The sequence below is a fragment of the Lissotriton vulgaris genome, chromosome 10, assembly GCF_964263255.1.
Source record: "Lissotriton vulgaris chromosome 10, aLisVul1.2, whole genome shotgun sequence".
Taxonomy (NCBI): Eukaryota; Metazoa; Chordata; class Amphibia; order Caudata; family Salamandridae; genus Lissotriton; species Lissotriton vulgaris.
The window spans coordinates 905,739,309-905,762,422 of record NC_141698.1 but is presented as its reverse complement, the minus strand read 5'-3'; positions in this window follow the sequence as shown (position 1 = coordinate 905,762,422).

The following is a 23,114-nucleotide window of genomic DNA, read 5'->3' as shown; positions in this document are numbered from 1 at the left end:
ATTTTACATTCATCTGAACTAGCCTCTAACATACCCTTTGAATTTGTCGCTCTGCGAGTACTCCCATGTCATGTGTGATAAATATGTATAATCTGCTACAAATTTAGGGCGTCACCCTTTAAACTCTGAATCAGGTGCAGGAATTTTAACTGGAAATGTTATGGATCTATAATTTGGGGTGGGCATGGTTTAGGCTATGCAATATAGCATAATCAGGTGGAATTACCTAAAATCAAAATGTCCCTTGCATCAAAATGGGGTGAGAATGCATTTTGAGCTAAGACATAGAGCTAAATGGAACAGAACATAAAACAAGTGTGGGCAGCCGCTCTGCGTGCGTTTGGGGTAGGATTTTCACCCAACTTATCACTGGCATTTAGCACTATTTTCGTATCACAAAATGCTCCACTCATGTCCAAAATGGGTGCGAGAAGGTATTTTGTGCTAAGAAATAAGGCTAAATTTACTGTGTGTAGAATTTCCCCCCAACTTACTCCTGGCATCTAGCTTTAATTTCTTAGTGCAAAATGCACCCTCACATCCACAATGGACATGAGGATGAATTTTACGTTAAGAAAAAGCTCTAAATTTAGCAGAACACAAAAGCAAGCAGTTACTCAAGGTAGTTAAAGGTGCTCTTGCAGTAGAACTGTTTTCCCCAAATTATTCTTAATGACACGAGCAGGCATAATCGCGTTATTATCAGTAATGCCATATCAAAGTATCACAGAATTACTCAAATTACTTCGATTACACCATCGTAATAAAAATGTTGTCCCCGCCTACATATAATGTACAGAAGTAGTACAGGCCAATGCTTACATTTCTATTTCCCTGTTAAATGTTGGAATGCAAGTCTGTACACCGCCACTCATGTACTACAAGAACAGTAACATTCAGGGTTAGCAATATACAAAGGAGTCCCCCAGAAGTAGCTCTGCACTAGGTCAGGACTGCCCGAGATAAAGGGGGGATGCAACATGCACACATTTTAACCTATCCCTTCGTGAATTAGGATTAACCCGGGGTGGAGTTCGCAGAGTTGCACTATGCGGAGCTACAGAGAGTGCAAAAAAAACTCCATTGCACTACGCGGAGCTCCGCAAGTGGCGGAGTACGGTAGAAAAATGCAATTCGCTGTGATTGCATAGTACCGGATGCTTGTCCGCACTGTACAATCATTGCAAACAGCACCATGCACAGTGCAAACTTACCTTTCCTGCTGCTCGAGTAGATTTTAACTTGAGTGGCAGCTTTCTCAACGCGAACGGGCAATTTCTCAACACAAGCGGTTGCGAGCATGCGCGACCACTCGCAATGAGAAACCTGACCCCCTGCTTTGAGAAATCTAGTCGGGAGGTTTATTTTCCACACTTGCGCTCGCCAACTTGATGTTGGCGATCGCGAACGAGAAAATATCTCGCCGGGGGGTGGATTTCCCTTGCTCGCGCTCGCCAACTTGATGTTGGTGAAGGCGAGCGAGGAATAAAACTCTGCTCCGCTGCGCGAAGCAGAGTTTTTCAGAACTCCCCGAGCTCCACGTAATGCGGAGTGCGGGTAACTCCAAAAACTCTGTGGGTTAATAAGGATACCCTCGAATCTACACATGCCAAATCTCTTGTCATGTACCGGTACACAAGCTTTGTGTGAGAGTCAAATTGAGCACAAGCAGAGCATCTTGCAAACTGCAAATTGATTTAGTGAATTAGTACATGTACACAGTTCTTCTGTGCACAAGCACTAATTCATCTCATCAGTTTGGTTTGATGAGGTAACATGGAGCCCTTCATTGTTTAAGTGTATCATGACATATTGCTTATAACATACAGCTTTTTTGTAAGCATTGCTTTTTTGATGGTAGGATCTCACTGTATTTCATGACTAACCAAGAGTAATCATTAGAAAAAGCATTAGTTGTAGAATTAGCATTTCCACAGAACCGGTCAGGGTCGATCACATGGCAGAAGCTATGCCCTTAATATTAGCAGTGCTCAAAATTGTGCATTTCTTGTCATTTTCTGAAATCCCATTAAAAAAGTTAGCAGAATTATGATTCTAGGGTGGAATGTTGTCACCATGTATATCACCTGCCATTTTTCACATGAGTTTACATTTCATGCAAACAAAAGTCTCATGAGAAGCCAGAAGAAGACTGGTTGGATCAGAAGATCTCTCAACAAAATAGTAAGCATGAACAGAATTAGAGAGGAGAAGAAAATATTGCAGCCACTATTACAGCACTTGGGAACTTACTCCGTGTGATCTGAAAAAAGTATGGAAATGAGGCATAACAGCATGAGTTATGAACACCCTTTCTCCAGACCCTTATGGGGACACACAAGAATCCCAAAAAACAAAAAATTGGCCTGGGTGTCATGGTACACTCTGGGAGTCAGAGTTGCCCTCCTGCAGTACTTCCATTGCAGGCACTGCTCAAGCTTCACCCAGATGGTACCATGGTATTGTGTGTATGAAATTCACTGAAAAAAACAAAGGTTAAAGTGATATTTTAGTTAGGCGCTGAACTGATATAGAACTAATGTTTGAAAAACCAAAAAACACCGACATTTACAAGTTATATTTTACTGAGCTAACTATACCTTGCACTTCACCATGCACTGCTTGCTACCTCACCTTTTATATGACTCATGACTTGTTAAAGAACATCAGTGATGACATCACTGATGACATCATCCAGTCATTGTGACAGCGTACTATAAGGTTTCAGGACCTGAATTAATTCAACACACTACAACTATGGCCAATTTTCTATTCACCTTATACTTGACTAAAAATTGTAAATCAAGAGGTTGACAGGTATGCATTTGCCATTGAAAAGACACCATTTGCCAGGCCTATGGACAGCCTTCCATAATTTGGTAACATACACTACACACATTCCTGAGAAGGGCGCAATAGCATACAACCTTACAGCCATAATTAATTGTAATTCTGTTTATATTACGATTACTACCCATGATGCGGCATTGAAGCACTTTTTTTTTCAAGTAGCACACCACTCCAGAACCCAGAGTATTAGAAGTGGATTAGTATAGGGAAATATAAGTTGTTAATTAAAGCAGTGGACATTGAGTCTGTCAGTTTGATTGAATAGGATATAAGAGGGATGTAGGAGGGAAGTGTCTAGACAGTGTTGTTTGGGAGATCATATTTGTTAGATTAAGTTTTTGAAGATTGAAAGGAGGGATATAGAAGGGAAAAGTCTAGGAAGTGCTATTGTGGAGATCATAGTAGTAACAAGCATTTACAATGCAATGGTTTTGCCTTTGTTAAAGTTAGAGCTATTGGCATTGCTCTTGACATTATTTTTATTTATGTTTTTTTTAACATAAATGGCATTGTCATTTACAATAGCAAATTCAACCACTCATCTAACCCATCTGAACACCCAGCCACTGATCCACCCGCTCATCTATCTACGCATGGGCTTGCCAATCTCTTCATTCACCCACCCAGCTGCCCACTTGTCCATTCCGGTACCCACTCATCTATCAAAGCAGGCGCCCGCCGACCTCATCATACATCCGCTCCCTCGTCCCTCCCTCCAGCTGCCCACCTACTCATCCATCCACTCATCCTTCCACCTATTCATCCATCCGCTCACACATCCATCCGCCCACTCATCAATCTGCTCATCCTTCCACCCACCCATCCGCCCGCTCATCCTTCCACCTACTCATCCATCCACTCATCCTTCCACCTACTCATCCATCCATTCACCCACTCATCCATCCGCTCATCCTTCCACCTACTCATCCATCCGCTCACTCATCCATCCGCCCACTCATCCATCCGCCCACTCATCCATCCGCCCACTCATCCATCCGCCCACTCATCCATCCGCCCACTCATCCATTCGCCCACTCATCCATTCGCCCACTCATCCATCCGCTCATCCTTTCACCTACTCATCCATCCGCTCATCCTTCCACCACCTCATCCATCCGCTCATCCTTCCACCTACTCATCCATCCACTCATCCTTCCACCTACTCATCCATCCGCTCACACATCCATCCGCCCACTCATCAATCTGCTCATCCTTCCACCCGCTTATCCATCCTCTCAATCATCTATCCGCTCATCCTTCCACCCACGCATCCATCCGCTCATCCTTCCACCTACTCATCCATCCACCCACTCATCCTTCCACCTACTCATCCATCCACCTACTCATCCTTCCACCCACATAGCTACCAAGGTTTCAGATTGCTCTGTGTGACATTTTCAGAATTGTACTTTAATTATGAGTGACATTTAATGACTACGAGCGACACTTTCTCACGCGCAAAATCAAGCAATGAAAATGAGGGAAATAGGTATAGGCTGAATAAATAAGACTTTACGCAAATGAGTACAGCGTCTTGTTAACAAAACTGTAAATATCACAATCGAACTGCACTTTAACACTATTGAAATCATTAACCCCGAGCGGCCGCCCCTGTTGGCGCGCCGCTACCTGCCCAACCCCGCAGGCATCGGCACACATCAACATGACCCACCGGCTATCACAGAGGCTTTGCTGACAGACTTTGGCGCCACCACTGGCACAGAAAATAATTGGACGGGCAGCGGCACCACTCATAGTCACAGAATCCATCAGTACTGTGACCCCGACCGTCTCAACAGCATTTGTGGGCTTAATGTCACTTAAGTCAGAGAGTAACTTCAGAATAGGTATAGGCTGAATAAATAAGACTTTACGCAAATGTGTACAGCGTCTTGTTAACAAAACTGTAAATATCACAATCGAACTGCACTTTAACACTATTGAAATCATTAACCCCGAGCGGCCGCCCCTGTTGGCGCGCCGCTACCTGCCCAACCCCGCAGGCATCGGCACACATCAACATGACCCACCGGCTATCACAGAGGCTTTGCTGACAGACTTTGGCGACACCACTGGCACAGAAAATAATTGGACGGGCAGCGGCACCACTCATAGTCACAGAATCCATCAGTACTGTGACCCCGACCGTCTCAACAGGAGTTTGTGGGCTTAATGTCACTTAAGTCAGAGAGTAACTTCAGCTGTAACAGGGCACATGTACCAGGGCACACTGTACCCTCTCACCCCTTAGTTGAACCAACAGCACGCATTTTATGTGCAGACTTCTTTCTGGCATCCTGACGCCCTCAGACATCCCGAAGACTCTACCCGCTAAACCCCGCAATGGAGCAGCACCGACAAAGGCAGCAGTTAGGGTTATAAGAAGCAACAATTTTTAAGTTAGGAGGGGCACAGTTTACTAGTAATCCATTAGGGTAAGACACAGTTACCGCTTTCTTTCTTTCTTTCTTTGCGATGTGTTCCGACCACCGGCCGCTGCAATCGCGGATCACTGTGTGACGTGCAGCTCAGCTGTAACTGAATTAGGCGCGGTGCTGGTCCATTAGATTTTGACTGCACGCAGCAGCCCGGACCAGTGCGGGAAGCAGAAGGAGGCAGCGCTGCATGCGCCATGATTAAAGCGCCATCGCAAATTTGCCCGTAACAAACCCTCCGCCTTTGGAAGCAGGACGTGACGGCCCGGGCGCCGCGTGAGACAGGAGCAGGAAGGCGGGTGCCCTCAATCCCGGACCAGATTCGGGGGCGTTGACGAGAAGAGGCTTTCGGCTGACGTAGCCAAAAGCCAAAAATTCTCGGGAACGCCCCCGAATCTGGTCCGAGATTGACGGACAGAGCCCTCTCCCAATGGCTAGCCTCCATTTATGGAGCTAGCCAATGGGAGGAGGGGGCGGATACCTGACCCCACACAGAAATCATAACGTGAAGGGACGGTGCAGGGAGAGGCTGAGGAGAGTGCATCAGTGAAGGGACAGTGCAGGGAGAGGCTGAGGAGAGAGTGCATCAGTGAAAGGATGGTGCAGGGAGAGGCTGAGGAGAGAGTGCAGCAGTGAAAGGATGGTGCAGTGAGAGACTGAGGAGAGTGCAACAGGGAAGAGACGGTATAGTGGAGCTGAGGAGAGAGTGAAGGGATGGTGCAGTAAGAGGCTGAGGAGAGTGTATCAGTGAAGCGATGGTACCGTGAGAGGCTGAGGAGAGAGTGCAGCAGTGAGTGATGGTGCAGTGGAGGAGTGAGGGCTGCAGCCTGGATGGGGGGGCTGAGCAGAGAGTGCAGCAGTGAAGCGATGGCGCAGGGAGAGGCTGAGGAGAGAGTGCAGCAGTAAAAGGACAGTGCAGTGTAAAAATAAAAATATGCCTTACCTCTAACATAAACTAAAATCAACATACATACCTGTCTGAACAACTCCGTGCACAGTGGTGCACATCGCTGAAGGGAATCGCCACGGGCCATGTTGAACCTAGAAAAGAGAGAATAAACATAAGATTAGCAAAAAAAAATGGCTTACCTCTGAAAGAAAACAGAGACAGAGAGTGAGGTAGTGAGAGAGAGAGTGAGGTAGATAGAGTGAGACAGAGAGAGTGAGGTAGTGAAAGAGTGAGTTAGTGATGGAGAGTGATTTTTGGTGGTAGTGAGATAGAAACAATGAGTGATGTTGTGACATAGTGAGATAGAGAAGGACTGAGGTAGTGTAAGAGAGAGTGAAAGTGACTTAGTGAGATAGAAAGAGAGAGAGTGAGTTAGTGAGATAGAGAGTGGCGTAGTGAGTTGGAGAGAGAGAGTGAACTTGTGAGCTAGTGAGATAGAGAGTGAGTCAGCGAGAGAGTTTTGTAGTTATTTTTTGAGAGAGTGACTTGTGTTATAGTTAGGTAGTGAGAGTGATATGGAAATAGATAGAGTGATGTTATGGAGAGAGTTAGTGAGAGAGAGAGTGAGATGGTGTTATAGATATAATTTGAGTAGTGATGTATTTATTTTTGTTTTGTGGGAGAGTGAAGTAGATATAGAGTGAGGTAGTGAGAGAGAGTGAGGTAGTGAAAGAATGAGGTAGTGAGGATGAGAGTTGTTGTGCTGTATTGAGATAGAAACAGAGAGATGTTGTGAAGTAGTGAGCTAGAGAGAGAGTGAAGTTGTGTGGTAGTGAGAGAGTGATGTAGTGAACTTTAGAGAGAGTGTCGTGACATAGTGAGAGAGAGATAGTGAGATAGAAATAGAGTGAGGTAGTATATAGAGAGAATGTGAGGTAGTGAGATAGAGAGAGAGTGAAGCAGTGAGCTAGAGAGAGAGAGAGAGAGAGAGAGAGTGAAGTTGTGAGGTAGTGAGAGAGTGTTGTAGTGAATTTTTGAGAGTGTCATGATATAGTGAGGCAGTGAGATAGTGAGATAGTAATAGATAGAGTGAGGTAGTGATGTAGAGAGGGTGAGGTAGTGAGATAGAGAGAGTGAAGTTGTGAAGTAGTGTGTTAGAGAGATAGTTACTGTGGTAGTGATATTGTGATGCTGTGAGAAAGAGAAAGTTGAGTAGTGAGGTAGAGATTGAGGTAGAGAGAGAGTGAATGAGAGATAGTGTAGTAGTGTGAGAGATAGTGAGGTAGTGAGAGAGATAGTGAGTTAGTGAAAGAGAGAGTGGGGTAGTGAGAGTGAGGTAGTAAGAGAGAGACTTTGAAGGGACGGTATAGTGGAGCTGAGGAGAGAGTGAAGGGACGGTACCGTAAGAGGCTGAGGAGAGAGTGCAGCAGTGAGTGATGGTGCAGTGGAGGAGTGAGGGCTGCAGGCTGGATGGGGGGCGGGGCTGAGCAGAGAGTGCAGCAATGAAGGGACAATGCAATGGGGGGCTGAGCAGAGAGTGCGTCAGTGGAGGGATGGTGCAGGGAGAGGCTGAGGAGAGTGCAGCAGTGAAGGGACGATGCAATGGGGGGCTGAGCAGAGAGTGCATCACTGAAGGGACGGTGCAAGGAGAGGCTGTGGAGATTGCAGCAGTGAAGGGACGGTGCAAGGAGAGGCTAAGGAGAAAGTGCAGCAATAAAGGAATGGTGCAGGGAGAGGCTGAGGAGAAAGTGTAGCAGTGAAAGGATGGTGCAGTGAGAGACTGAGGAGAGTGCAACAGTGAAGAGACGGTATAGTGGAGCTGAGGAGAGAGTGAAGGGATGGTGCAGTGAGAGACTGAGGAGAGTGCAGCAGTGAAGGGACGGTGAAGGGAGAGGCTGAGGAGAGTGCAGCAGTGAAGGGACGATGCAATGGGGGGGCTGAGCAGAGTGCATGAGTGAAGGGACAGTGTGGGAGAGGCTGAGGAGAGTGCAGCAGTAAAGGGACGATGCAATGGGAGGCTGAGCAGAGAGTGCATCAGTGAATGGACGGTGCAGGGAGAGGCTGAGCAGAGAGTGCAGCAGTGAAGGGAGGGTGCAGAGTGCAACAGTGAAGGGACGGTATAGTGGAGCTGAGGAGAGAGTGAAGGGATGGTGCATCAGTGAGAGGCTGAGGAGAGTGCATCAGTGAAGGGAAGGTACCGTAAGAGGCTGAGGAGAGAGTGCTGCAGTGAGTTATGGTGCAGTGGAGGAGTGACGGCTGCAGCCTGGATGGGGGGGCTGAGCAGAGAGTGCAGCAATGAAGGGACGATGTAATGGGGGGCTGAGCAGAGAGTGCGTCAGTGAAGGGATGGTGCAGGGAGAGGCTGGAGAGAGTGCAGCAGTGAAGGGACGATGCAATGGGGGCTGAGCAGAGAGTGCATCAGTGAAGGGACGGTGCAAGGAGAGGCTGAGGAGAGTGCAGCAGTGAAGGGACAGTGCAGGGACAGTGCAGGGAGAGGCTGAGGAGAGAGTGCATCAGTGAAGGGACAGTGCAGGGAGAGGCTGAGCAGAGTGCAGCAGTGAAAAGACGGTGCAGGGAGAGGCTGAGGAGAGTGCAGCAGTGAAGGGACGGTGCAGGGAGAGGCTGTGGAGAGAGTGCATCAGTGAAGGGACGGTGCAGGGAGAGGCTGAGGAGAGAGTGCAGCAGTGAAGGGATGGTGCAGTGAGAGACTGAAGAGAGTGCATCAGTGAAGGGATGGTGCAGGGAGAGGCTGAGCAGAGAGTGCATCAGTAAAGGGACAGTGCAGGGAGAGGCTGAGCAGAGAGTGCAGCAGTGAAGGGACGGTGCAGGGAGAGGCTGTGGAGAGAGTGCAGCAGTGAAGGGATGGTGCAGTGAGAGACTGAAGAGAGTGCAGCAGTGAAGGGATAGTGCAGTGAGAGGTTGAGGAGAGTGCAGCAGTGAAGGGATGGTGCAGTGAGAGGCTGAGGAAAGTGCAGCAGTGCAGGGACGATGCAATGGGGGGGCTGAACAGAGTGCATCAGTGATGGGATGGTGCAGTGAGAGGCTGAGGAAAGTGCAGCAGTGAAGGGACGATGCAATGGGGGGCTGAACAGAGTGCAGCAGTAAAAGGACGGTGCAGTGGGGGGCTGAGCAGAGAGTGCAGCAGTGAAGGGACGGTGCAGTGGGACTGAGGAGAGAGTGTAGCAGTGAAGGGATAATGCAGTGAGAGGCTGAGGAGAGTGCAGCAGTGAAGGGACGGTGCAGTGGGGATGAGGAGTGAGTGCAGCAGTGAGGTGACGGTGCAGTGAGAGGCTGAGGAGAGTGCAGCAGTGAAGGGGCGGTGCAAGGAGAGGCTAAGGAGAGAGTGCAGCAATAAAGGGACGGTGCAGGGAGAGGCTGAGGAGAGAGTGCATCAGTGAAGGGCCGGTGCAGGGAGAGGCTGAGGAGAGAGTGCATCAGTGAAAGGATGGTGCAGGGAGAGGCTGAGCAGTGCATCAGTGAAGGGACGGTGCAGGGAGAGGCTGAGGAGAGAGTGCAGCAGTGAAGGGGTGGTGCAGTGAGAGACTGAAGAGAGTGCATCAGTGAAGGGATGGTGCAGGGAGAGGCTGAGGAGAGTGCAGCAATGAAGGGATGATGCAATGGGGGGCTGAGCAGAGAGTGCATCAGTGAAGGGACAGTGCAGGGAGAGGCTGTGGAGAGAGTGCAGCAGTGAAGGGATGGTGCAGTGAGAGACTGAAGAGAGTGCAGCAGTGAAGGGATAGTGCAGTGAGAGGTTGAGGAGAGTGCAGCAGTGAAGGGACGATGCAATGGGGGGCTGAACAGAGTGCATCAGTGAAGGGATGGTGCAGTGAGAGGCTGAGGAAAGTGCAGCAGTGAAGGGACGATGCAATGGGGGGCTAAACAGAGTGCAGCAGTAAAAGGACGGTGCAGTGGGGGCTGAGCAGAGTGCAGCAGTAAAGGCCGGTGCAGTGGGAGGCTGAGCAGAGAGTGCAGCAGTGAAGGGACGGTGCAGTGGGACTGAGGAGAGAGTGTAGCAGTGTAGGGATAATGCAGTGAGAGGCTGAGGAGAGTGCAGCAGTGAAGGGACGGTGCAGTGGGGATAGGGAGTGAGTGCAGCAGTGAGGTGACGGTGCAGTGAGAGTCTGAGGAGAGTGCAGCAGTGAAGGGACGGTGCAAGGAGAGGCTAAGGAGAGAGTGCAGCAATAAAGGGACGGTGCAGGGAGAGGCTGAGGAGAGAGTGCATCAGTGAAGGGCCGGTGCAGGGAGAGGCTGAGGAGAGAGTGCATCAGTGAAAGGATGGTGCAGGGAGAGGCTGAGGAGAGAGTGCAGCAGTTAAAGGATGGTGCAGTGAGAGACTGAGGAGAGTGCAACAGTGAAGAGAGGATATAGTGGAGCTGAGGAGAGAGTGAAGGGATGGTGCAGTAAGAGGCTGAGGAGAGAGTGCAGTAGTGAGTGATAGAAATAAACATAAGATTAGCAAAATAAACAAAATGCCTTACCTCTAACAGCAAAACAGCAGCATACATACCCGTCTGAACCACTTCGTGCACAGCAGTGCACACAGCTGCACGGAGACGCCACGGGCCATATTGGACCTGAAAAACAAAGAAATAAACATAAGATTAGCAAAATAAACAAAATGCCTTACCTCCAACAGCAAAACAGCAGCATACATACCTGTCTGAACCACTTCGTGCACAGCAGTGCACACAGCTGCACGGAGACGCCACGGGCCATATTGTATCTAGAAAAGAGAGAAAAAAACCTAAGATTAGCAAAATCAAAAAGATAGATTACCTCGAACATCAAAAGAGCAGCATATCGGAACCAGTTCGTGCACAACGGTGCACGCAGCTGCACGGAGACGCCACGGGCCATATTGGACCTGAAAAACAAAGAAATAAACATAAGATTAGCAAAATAAACAAAATGCCTTACCTCCAACAGCAAAACAGCAGCATACATACCTGTCTGAACCACTTCGTGCACAGCAGTGCACACAGCTGCACGGAGACGCCACGGGCCATATTGGACCTGAAAAACAAAGAAATAAACATAAGATTAGCAAAATAAACCAAATGCCTTACCTTAACTGAAAAACAGCAGCATACATACCTGTCTGAACCACTTCGTGCACAGCAGTGCACACAGCTGCACGGAGACGCCACGGGCCACATTGGACCTGAAAAACAAAGAAATAAATATAAGATTAGCAAAATAAACAAAATGCCTTACCTTAACTGAAAAACATCAGCATACATACCCGTCGGAACAAATTCAAATTTAAATTCAAATTTATTTATTATGTTTTGGCTCTCAAAGAGGGCCACATAAACATATACAATACACAACCGCAAATACACAAAAGATCCAAAAGTTTGAAGAACAAAAATCAATCCCTAATAGATATACACCAGCAAATCAATCTAGCAAGGCCGGACAGACAAGATATCTCCAGTTGCATATTAATAAATAGCTAAAAATCCTTTAAAAAAGTTAAAAATATAGGAACAGAACATTTCGTTCGGAGGGCAATAAAGTGCATGAAGAAAATCCTTTAAAGTGACAATGCTAAGGCGGAGACAAATTACTTTTAGCCATCGATTGCGCAAATTACGTAGCATAGGACAAATCAATAGTACATGCATACAGTCCTGGGTGTTCAGTTTACATAAATTGCAGATAGCAGAAGTGCCATGCCATTTGGATAACAGTAGATTTAGTGGAATTAAATCATAGCGTAGCAAAAACCAAAATCTACGTATCCCATGCGGTAGATTCCATAGGGCATAGGGTTGTGGCAGCTTCAACCTATAGGAAGAGATGAGAGGATCCACGTTCCTTTTGTCACCAACTGACTTTTTATCAGAAAGGAAACAAAACTCCCACGAAGCCTCCTTAAGGACATGTTTTAACTGCGTGAGGGAGTAGGAGAATAGAACACTCTCATCAAGTTTAAGTATCGTTACAGCCCTTCTAAAGTTGCTTACGAGTTTAGAAAACTCTTTAAAATTGCCCAATAGTTCATTTTTGAGGAGAACTCGCAAGGTGCCATCTCCCGCTCTAGCCAAACTGGCCACCCATCTTATTAGGGCGCATAGACCCTGAACCCAGGTACTCCTGAGACCAAAGTCCAGCCTACAAGCGGCTAGTGGGCAAGCATTGTTTAGAGTAGAGAGGGATCTTAAGAGTTTCCCCTCAATCTTATGGCAAAAGTCCCAGTTTTTCACCTCTATTAATTCAATACCATACAAGATAGTTGCGGGGATTTTTGCTCTAAAAACTTCTAGAAGACTGGAAAAATGCCTTCTCCCCGTTGCCTGGTATAGGGACTTTAACCCATTGCCATGGGCAAGAGCTTTGCGGGAGCAGTGCTCTATATGGAGTTTCTCACTCATATTGGCCGAAAATATTTTTCCCAAGAAAATATAGGAGGTTACAACCTCCAATCTGTGCCCCCCAATCGCCCAACCGAAATTTGTAGAGCGGCACTTCTTCTTACCAGCTATACACATCACTTTACTTTTGGTAATATTAATCTTCATGTGCTGATCACCAGCAAAGGCCTGGAGAGCCTGTAGTCGATTTGCAAGACCGATTGGAGTCAAGTCAAGAATAAGAACATCATCGGCATACATCAGGCAGGATATTGGAGTCCCTCCTACCATCGGGGCAATCCCCTCACTAGCAGACTCGGCAGCAGGGAGATCAGCCGTATATAAGGAGAACAAAAGGGGAGCCAATAAGCAGCCTTGTTTAAGGCCATTCTGAGATGGTATTTTGGCCGAAAGCCCCCTTTCGCCCCCCATTAGGACCCTGCACCAGGTCTCAGTATGCAGAGCCCGAATCAGTTCCAACAGGGGGGTAGGGACACCAAGCGTCGCCAGTTTTCTCCACAGCGTTCCACGATCTACTTTATCGAACGCTGTGGAGAAATCAATAAAGGCGGCATACACCACTCCTCCTCTCACATGGACATATTTATCTGTAATCACCTGAAGGGCAGTGAGATTATCTAGTGTCCCATGATCCCTACGGAAACCGGTCTGTTCAAACGGCAGAATATTGCCTTCCTCGACCCAATCGGAAAGGGACCTAAGGAGGCATTTCGCAAAGACCTTTCCGATGGAGTCGAGGAGTGCAATCAGGCGGTAATTACTAGGGCTATCCCTTGTACCCTTCTTAAAGATGGGGACCAAAATACTTCCTCTCCAGGAAGCAGGAACAATTTTGGAGAGATGGCACGCCTTAAACAAGGGGTACAAAATTTTACTCCAACTTAAGGGATCTTGTTTGAGGACCGTCATAGGGAGTTCGTCCGGTCCCATGGCCCCAGAGGGCCGCATATTTTTTATAGCCATCTCGATTTCTTTCTCTGAGGGATGGAATACAAGGTCTTCAGGGGCGGCATATATGGAGTTATCACTACCTGTAGTCCCATTCCCTGCATAGAGCTCTCGTATATGAGAGGACCATACCTCTTCTGGTATAGGAATGGGGGTGGGGCTATGGCGCGTACCACACCCCTTCCCGATTATTGCCCAAAAGTCTTTAATATTACCATGTACAGCAGATTCCCTCAGTTTAATCCAAACTTCATCCTCCCTTTCCTTTTTAATTTTTTGCTTGAGTCTGCTTCTCTTTCTTTTTAACCTAGCAATTTCTTTCCCACGTTCCAGGACTCTTTCTAAATACTGTTCGCGAACTAGTTTATTTAATTCCCTATTCAGAGTATGCAATATATTGGGGACTACTTCTCCTTTCCTAGGGGGAACAGTTTTTTTTGCGTACAATAAAATCTTTCGCATGAATTCTTCAAAATAAACTAATTCGCTGCCATTCCACTCGTTTATTACCATTAGGGTATCGGCCAAAAGGTCCTGCACCCCATTAATGGCGGTAGAGTTCCAGAAGCACCTTCCAGAAGAGGCGTGGAAGGTAGCCTCGTTGCCATTAAGCGACCAAGACGCAGTATTCAAAGAATTTAAAGACATTGTTAAAAACAATATACTATGATCGCTGAGTGACGTAGATATAATCTTAAGGTCCTGAATATGGGGAAACAGGCCATAGTCTGCAATAGCATAGTCCAAAATAGACGACCCAAAGGGGGATTTATGAGTAAAATTAGCGGGGACGTCGGATGGAAATCTTCCATTTAGAATAATACCATCCCCAGTCGCTAGTTCTTTTAACAAAATCTTCCCTCTTTTATTTGTCACCAGGTTCTCAGGAAAAAGCGTCTGGGGGATAAAATGTACCTCTTCCTTAACTTTGTTCCTGAAGAGTTTCAGACTAGCATTAGAAATTTTGCAATTCAGATCACCTACAAGCAAGATTAAAGGGGAAGATGGGGAATTTTTTATCTGTTGAATGTATCGGAGAACCTGCTGCAGACTAGCATTAAAACACTCCTCAGGGGGTATATACACATTAAAAATTACCATAGGATATTTTTTACCATTATGGAACAAATTTTCTAGGGTTATTGTGTGGAAAAGTCTACTAGGATCTATATAATGGGAGAATCTCCATTGCAGTTTATTTGACAATAAGCAGGCAATCCCCCCCCTGGCATGCCCTTTCTTAGAGGGCGCAGCTGGTACTTCCAGGACATAAAAATCTTTTGATGGTGTTAGCATGTCAATGCACCATGTTTCCTGAATGCACAATATATCCGCACCCAGAGAAGATAAAAAGGCAAGTTTCTCTGGGCTGCTGTGGAATCCAGCCGCATTCCAGGAAATTATTTTTAATGAGGTGTTAAAGATGGTGAAACAATTTGGGGTTATCCTTTGTTTTTGTTGATAATGCACTATGGAGCCAATTCCAACGGTTATTATCATCTATAAGTGAAAAGTTCTCAGTTAGTGGAAGTGGCTTCACGTGCGAAACTGAGCGTTTTCCCCTGGAGACCCAGATTTTTAGGTCTCTGAGGGGGGAGGTTACCCCGTTTTTCTCACCACCCCCAAACACCTGGTTACATAAAAGATTTGGCTTGCCTGGGTTGGAGATAGGGAGAATGTCAATACCTAAGCGCTGAAAGTTTTCGGCTTGTTCTAGTATCAAGTTTACTATAATAGGCGAATAAAATTTCACCCGTATACTCAATACCCTACTTCCACCCAACAGAGACACCAGTTCTATGTCACTAGATTGAATTAGGTAGAGACTTTCAATCTCACTAAAACGTTTGAGAAGCCAAGCTCTATTTAACAAAAGGTCAGTATCAAATAAAGGTACAAAATCTAACACACGCACATCCACCGGGGCCTTAGTAATATTTACAGATCGGGCAGGAGGGCAGTAATTTTCAGACTCTAATGCTACAGCAAAGGGGGGGGCCAAAGGGTTAAGAGCCCCAGGTGAATATGAAATTGGCACTCCTAATGCGCTCCGTGGAGGAGAGCATAGGAGAGAGCCCCCCGCTTGCGATATAGCTTCCTGAGAAAGCAGACTACGTTGTTCATTTTCCCCCTTTACAGAGGTTAAAGTAGTTAAGTTCAAATCAATGTCCACCTTTAAGGAAGTTAAAGAGGGCTCCACATCAATTTCATCATTCTCCCTTGACGCTGTAATATTTTGGAAAATAATCCTCCGCTGCTTTTTCTTTCTGTATTTTCGAGTTGGTTTCCTCTTGTTACCTTTATTAATTTTTTGTTTACCATTTTTTTCCCCTTTCTTCTTTTACCTCCGGTTTATCGTCCAGGGGTTCTTTTCCGCTCTCAGGCACGAAAATAGGAAATAACTCCTGGACCGCTTTAGGGCCAGGCAAAGGTTTATCATCCTCCTCTATCTCCAGAACTGAGTTTTTGATGCAGTTGGGAGCTGCAGTAAGAGGCATGTCCTTGTGTGATTCCAGAGTAGGAGATTCAACCTTCCTATCAAGTTCCCCTCCGGTGTCTCTGGTTTTCCCCTCAGACAAGTAATGCTCAGTCTTGGGGGGAGCAACATTCCTCATATCAGGCGATTTCTGCAGCAATGTCTTTAAAATTTGAGTGACTGATTCCAAAATACAGTCCGAGCTGCCTACAAATTTCCCCAACAGCAGTAAGATTGAGGCTAGGAGTTGTTCCAGAGCGATCATGGACTCTGAGATCGGCTTTTCTCGTGCTTCCACAGAGCAGCAATTATCCAAGAGATTAAGATCGGGGCTCCTGGAAACATTTAACAAGTTGGATATTTCATGGTCATTTAACGAGGGGGTGCTACTATACAGCTGTAACCCAGAAGGGGTGGCACCCCCTGACGCTTTAAACTGCTCCAAAGTCTCCACTTTAGCTGGGCTTACGTAGCGATCCCAAAGTTCCAGGTCAAAAGATAGTGCAGACAGGTCGCCCCCCGGCCTATCATTCAAAGGGGACTGAGGGATCAGTGGTATATGCGCTGGATCACCTACGACCATCACCTTCCCCTCTGTGAAGTCCCGTAAAGAAGACCCCCCTACCATTAATTGTAGGGCCCCTTGCTGTACCAGAGGCAGTTGGGGGTCTATGGGGGCTGGTGTATGAAACTCCAGGGCTTTAGTATCCGATCTTTCAGGAGTAGCAAGTTTGAATTTTTTTACACCAGATAGATCCCACAGTTCAGATAGTTGGCATTGACCTTTCAGCGGTGGGTTATTCACTGATTTATTTCTTGTGCGGGTAGTAGTTAATTTTCGGCCAGGTTTTTCTCCCACTACCCTTCCTGAGCGTAGAGTTTTAGACATTTTCCACACTATTTTCCACAGAGATAAACTTAATCAAAATGGACAGTCCCCCGAGGAGAATGTACAGTCGTAAAATATTATTATGTGAAAGAATAAAACTTATAAGAGCCTGGAGTAACGTCAGTCCCTGACCGGCCAAGTTAGTGTGAGAAACAGAATAATAATATCAATACGCGGATTGTTCTCAGTCCTACAGAAGTAAAAACATGTTCATCGAGGCAAAAACGAAATGTAAATTACCGGGCCCAGCCCAGCCTACCTCGGTCACTGAGGGCCACAGAGGGCCCGCCCTTTGCCCGGGCTTAGCCCGGCGTCGCCAGCGCGCGTCCCGCGCGCGTCCCGCGATGCGCGTCCCGCGCGCGTCCCGCGATGCGCGTTCCTACTGCTCAATTATCGCCAGGTGAGGGGGGCGTGTCAGGGCGGTGCTCCAGGGCTAGTTGAATTGTGGATCCTGAAGTCCTCTTGTGAGTCCGCCGACCAGCAAAGAACTGCGAGTGTTTCCCGCGAAGCGGGAAACGCGAGCAGTAGTGAAGGATGTTACAAATACTGCACGGCTCAGCTCCGTAGCGCCTTCAAGAACCAAGCGCTATCCTTTTTCAACAACAAGGGCTCTGCCTCCTCGTACAGCAGAATGGAGGTCAGAGTATCAGCAGTATTCAGCAGCAGGATGTTAGAAATACTGCACGGCTCAGCTCCGTAGCGCCTTCAAGAACCAAGCGCTATCCTTTTTCGACAACAAGGGCTCTGCCTCCTCGCACAGCAGAACGGAGGTCAGAGTATCAGCAGTATTCAGCAGCAGACACCTCGCTCCAGCGCGCCTACTGCTCAATTATCGCCAGGTGAGGGGGGCGTGTCAGGGCGGTGCTCCAGGGCTAGTTGAATTGTGGATCCTGAAGTCCTCTTGTGAGTCCGCCAACCAGCAAAGAACTGCGAGTGTTTCCCGCGAAGCGGGAAACGCGAGCAGTAGTGAAGGATGTTACAAATACTGCACGGCTCAGCTCCGTAGCGCCTTCAAGAACCAAGCGCTATCCTTTTTCAACAACAAGGGCTCTGCCTCCTCGCACAGCAGAACGGAGGTCAGAGTATCAGCAGTATTCAGCAGCAGGATGTTAGAAATACTGCACGGCTCAGCTCCGTAGCGCCTTCAAGAACCAAGAGCTATCCTTTTTCGACAACAAGGGCTCTGCCTCCTCGCACAGCAGAACGGAGGTCAGAGTATCAGCAGTATTCAGCAGCAGACACCTCGCTCCAGCGTGCCTACTGCTCAATTATCGCCAGGTGAGGGGGGCGTGTCAGGGCGGTGCTCCAGGGCTAGTTGAATTGTGGATCCTGAAGTCCTCTTGTGAGTCCGCCGACCAGCAAAGAACTGCGAGTGTTTCCCGCGAAGCGGGAAACGCGAGCAGTAGTGAAGGATGTTACAAATACTGCACGGCTCAGCTCCGTAGCGCCTTCAAGAACCAAGCGCTATCCTTTTTCAACAACAAGGGCTCTGCCTCCTCGCACAGCAGAACGGAGGTCAGAGTATCAGCAGTATTCAGCAGCAGGATGTTAGAAATACTGCACGGCTCAGCTCCGTAGCGCCTTCAAGAACCAAGCGCTATCCTTTTTCGACAACAAGGGCTCTGCCTCCTCGCACAGCGGAACGGAGGTCAGAGTATCAGCAGTATTCAGCAGCAGACACCTCGCTCCAGCGCGCCTACTGCTCAATTATCGCCAGGTGAGGGGGGCGTGTCAGGGCGGTGCTCCAGGGCTAGTTGAATTGTGGATCCTGAAGTCCTCTTGTGAGTCCGCCAACCAGCAAAGAACTGCGAGTGTTTCCCGCGAAGCGGGAAACGCGAGCAGTAGTGAAGGATGTTACAAATACTGCACGGCTCAGCTCCGTAGCGCCTTCAAGAACCAAGCGCTATCCTTTTTCAACAACAAGGGCTCTGCCTCCTCGCACAGCAGAACGGAGGTCAGAGTATCAGCAGTATTCAGCAGCAGGATGTTAGAAATACTGCACGGCTCAGCTCCGTAGCGCCTTCAAGAACCAAGAGCTATCCTTTTTCGACAACAAGGGCTCTGCCTCCTCGCACAGCAGAACGGAGGTCAGAGTATCAGCAGTATTCAGCAGCAGACACCTCGCTCCAGCGTGCCTACTGCTCAATTATCGCCAGGTGAGGGGGGGTGTCAGGGCGGTGCTCCAGGGCTAGTTGAATTGTGGATCCTGAAGTCCTCTTGTGAGTCCGCCGACCAGCAAAGAACTGCGAGTGTTTCCCGCGAAGCGGGAAACGCGAGCAGTAGTGAAGGATGTTACAAATACTGCACGGCTCAGCTCCGTAGCGCCTTCAAGAACCAAGCGCTATCCTTTTTCAACAACAAGGGCTCTGCCTCCTCGCACAGCAGAACGGAGGTCAGAGTATCAGCAGTATTCAGCAGCAGGATGTTAGAAATACTGCACGGCTCAGCTCCGTAGCGCCTTCAAGAACCAAGCGCTATCCTTTTTCGACAACAAGGGCTCTGCCTCCTCGCACAGCAGAACGGAGGTCAGAGTATCAGCAGTATTCAGCAGCAGACACCTCGCTCCAGCGCGCCTACTGCTCAATTATCGCCAGGTGAGGGGGGCGTGTCAGGGCGGTGCTCCAGGGCTAGTTGAATTGTGGATCCTGAAGTCCTCTTGTGAGTCCGCCGACCAGCAAAGAACTGCGAGTGTTTCCCGCGAAGCGGGAAACGCGAGCAGTAGTGAAGGATGTTACAAATACTGCACGGCTCAGCTCCGTAGCGCCTTTAAGAACCAAGCGCTATCCTTTTTCAACAACAAGGGCTCTGCCTCCTCGCACAGCAGAACGGAGGTCAGAGTATCAGCAGTATTCAGCAGCAGGATGTTAGAAATACTGCACGGCTCAGCTCCGTAGCGCCTTCAAGAACCAAGCGCTATCCTTTTTCGACAACAAGGGCTCTGCCTCCTCGCACAGCAGAACGGAGGTCAGAGTATCAGCAGTATTCAGCAGCAGACACCTCGCTCCAGCGCGCCTACTGCTCAATTATCGCCAGGTGAGGGGGGCGTGTCAGGGCGGTGCTCCAGGGCTAGTTGAATTGTGGATCCTGAAGTCCTCTTGTGAGTCCGCCAACCAGCAAAGAACTGCGAGTGTTTCCCGCGAAGCGGGAAACGCGAGCAGTAGTGAAGGATGTTACAAATACTGCACGGCTCAGCTCCGTAGCGCCTTCAAGAACCAAGCGCTATCCTTTTTCAACAACAAGGGCTCTGCCTCCTCGCACAGCAGAACGGAGGTCAGAGTATCAGCAGTATTCAGCAGCAGGATGTTAGAAATACTGCACGGCTCAGCTCCGTAGCGCCTTCAAGAACCAAGCGCTATCCTTTTTCGACAACAAGGGCTCTGCCTCCTCGCACAGCAGAACGGAGGTCAGAGTATCAGCAGTATTCAGCAGCAGACACCTCGCTCCAGCGTGCCTACTGCTCAATTATCGCCAGGTGAGGGGGGCGTGTCAGGGCGGTGCTCCAGGGCTAGTTGAATTGTGGATCCTGAAGTCCTCTTGTGAGTCCGCCAACCAGCAAAGAACTGCGAGTGTTTCCCGCGAAGCGGGAAACGCGAGCAGTAGTGAAGGATGTTACAAATACTGCACGGCTCAGCTCCGTAGCGCCTTCAAGAACCAAGCGCTATCCTTTTTCAACAACAAGGGCTCTGCCTCCTCGCACAGCAGAACGGAGGTCAGAGTATCAGCAGTATTCAGCAGCAGGATGTTAGAAATACTGCACGGCTCAGCTCCGTAGCGCCTTCAAGAACCAAGCGCTATCCTTTTTCGACAACAAGGGCTCTGCCTCCTCGCACAGCAGAACGGAGGTCAGAGTATCAGCAGTATTCAGCAGCAGACACCTCGCTCCAGCGCGCCTACTGCTCAATTATCGCCAGGTGAGGGGGGCGTGTCAGGGCGGTGCTCCAGGGCTAGTTGAATTGTGGATCCTGAAGTCCTCTTGTGAGTCCGCCAACCAGCAAAGAACTGCGAGTGTTTCCCGCGAAGCGGGAAACGCGAGCAGTAGTGAAGGATGTTACAAATACTGCACGGCTCAGCTCCGTAGCGCCTTCAAGAACCAAGCGCTATCCTTTTTCAACAACAAGGGCTCTGCCTCCTCGCACAGCAGAACGGAGGTCAGAGTATCAGCAGTATTCAGCAGCAGGATGTTAGAAATACTGCACGGCTCAGCTCCGTAGCGCCTTCAAGAACCAAGCGCTATCCTTTTTCGACAACAAGGGCTCTGCCTCCTCGCACAGCAGAACGGAGGTCAGAGTATCAGCAGTATTCAGCAGCAGACACCTCGCTCCAGCGCGCCTACTGCTCAATTATCGCCAGGTGAGGGGGGCGTGTCAGGGCGGTGCTCCAGGGCTAGTTGAATTGTGGATCCTGAAGTCCTCTTGTGAGTCCGCCGACCAGCAAAGAACTGCGAGCGTTTCCCGCGAAGCGGGAAACGCGAGCAGTAGTGAAGGATGTTACAAATACTGCACGGCTCAGCTCCGTAGCGCCTTCAAGAACCAAGCGCTATCCTTTTTCAACAACAAGGGCTCTGCCTCCTCGCACAGCAGAACGGAGGTCAGAGTATCAGCAGTATTCAGCAGCAGGATGTTAGAAATACTGCACGGCTCAGCTCCGTAGCGCCTTCAAGAACCAAGCGCTATCCTTTTTCGACAACAAGGGCTCTGCCTCCTCGCACAGCAGAACGGAGGTCAGAGTATCAGCAGTATTCAGCAGCAGACACCTCGCTCCAGCGCGCCTACTGCTCAATTATCGCCAGGTGAGGGGGGCGTGTCAGGGCGGTGCTCCAGGGCTAGTTGAATTGTGGATCCTGAAGTCCTCTTGTGAGTCCGCCGACCAGCAAAGAACTGCGAGTGTTTCCCGCGAAGCGGGAAACGCGAGCAGTAGTGAAGGATGTTACAAATACTGCACGGCTCAGCTCCGTAGCGCCTTCAAGAACCAAGCGCTATCCTTTTTCAACAACAAGGGCTCTGCCTCCTCGCACAGCAGAACGGAGGTCAGAGTATCAGCAGTATTCAGCAGCAGGATGTTAGAAATACTGCACGGCTCAGCTCCGTAGCGCCTTCAAGAACCAAGCGCTATCCTTTTTCGACAACAAGGGCTCTGCCTCCTCACACAGCAGAACGGAGGTCAGAGTATCAGCAGTATTCAGCAGCAGACACCTCGCTCCAGCGCGCCTACTGCTCAATTATCGCCAGGTGAGGGGGGCGTGTCAGGGCGGTGCTCCAGGGCTAGTTGAATTGTGGATCCTGAAGTCCTCTTGTGAGTCCGCCGACCAGCAAAGAACTGCGAGCGTTTCCCGCGAAGCGGGAAACGCGAGCAGTAGTGAAGGATGTTACAAATACTGCACGGCTCAGCTCCGTAGCGCCTTCAAGAACCAAGCGCTATCCTTTTTCAACAACAAGGGCTCTGCCTCCTCGCACAGCAGAACGGAGGTCAGAGTATCAGCAGTATTCAGCAGCAGGATGTTAGAAATACTGCACGGCTCAGCTCCGTAGCGCCTTCAAGAACCAAGCGCTATCCTTTTTCGACAACAAGGGCTCTGCCTCCTCGCACAGCAGAACGGAGGTCAGAGTATCAGCAGTATTCAGCAGCAGACACCTCGCTCCAGCGCGCCTACTGCTCAATTATCGCCAGGTGAGGGGGGCGTGTCAGGGCGGTGCTCCAGGGCTAGTTGAATTGTGGATCCTGAAGTCCTCTTGTGAGTCCGCCAACCAGCAAAGAACTGCGAGTGTTTCCCGCGAAGCGGGAAACGCGAGCAGTAGTGAAGGATGTTACAAATACTGCACGGCTCAGCTCCGTAGCGCCTTCAAGAACCAAGCGCTATCCTTTTTCAACAACAAGGGCTCTGCCTCCTCGCACAGCAGAACGGAGGTCAGAGTATCAGCAGTATTCAGCAGCAGGATGTTAGAAATACTGCACGGCTCAGCTCCGTAGCGCCTTCAAGAACCAAGCGCTATCCTTTTTCGACAACAAGGGCTCTGCCTCCTCGCACAGCAGAACGGAGGTCAGAGTATCAGCAGTATTCAGCAGCAGACACCTCGCTCCAGCGTGCCTACTGCTCAATTATCGCCAGGTGAGGGGGGCGTGTCAGGGCGGTGCTCCAGGGCTAGTTGAATTGTGGATCCTCAAGTCCTCTTGTGAGTCCGCCGACCAGCAAAGAACTGCGAGTGTTTCCCGCGAAGCGGGAAACGCGAGCAGTAGTGAAGGATGTTACAAA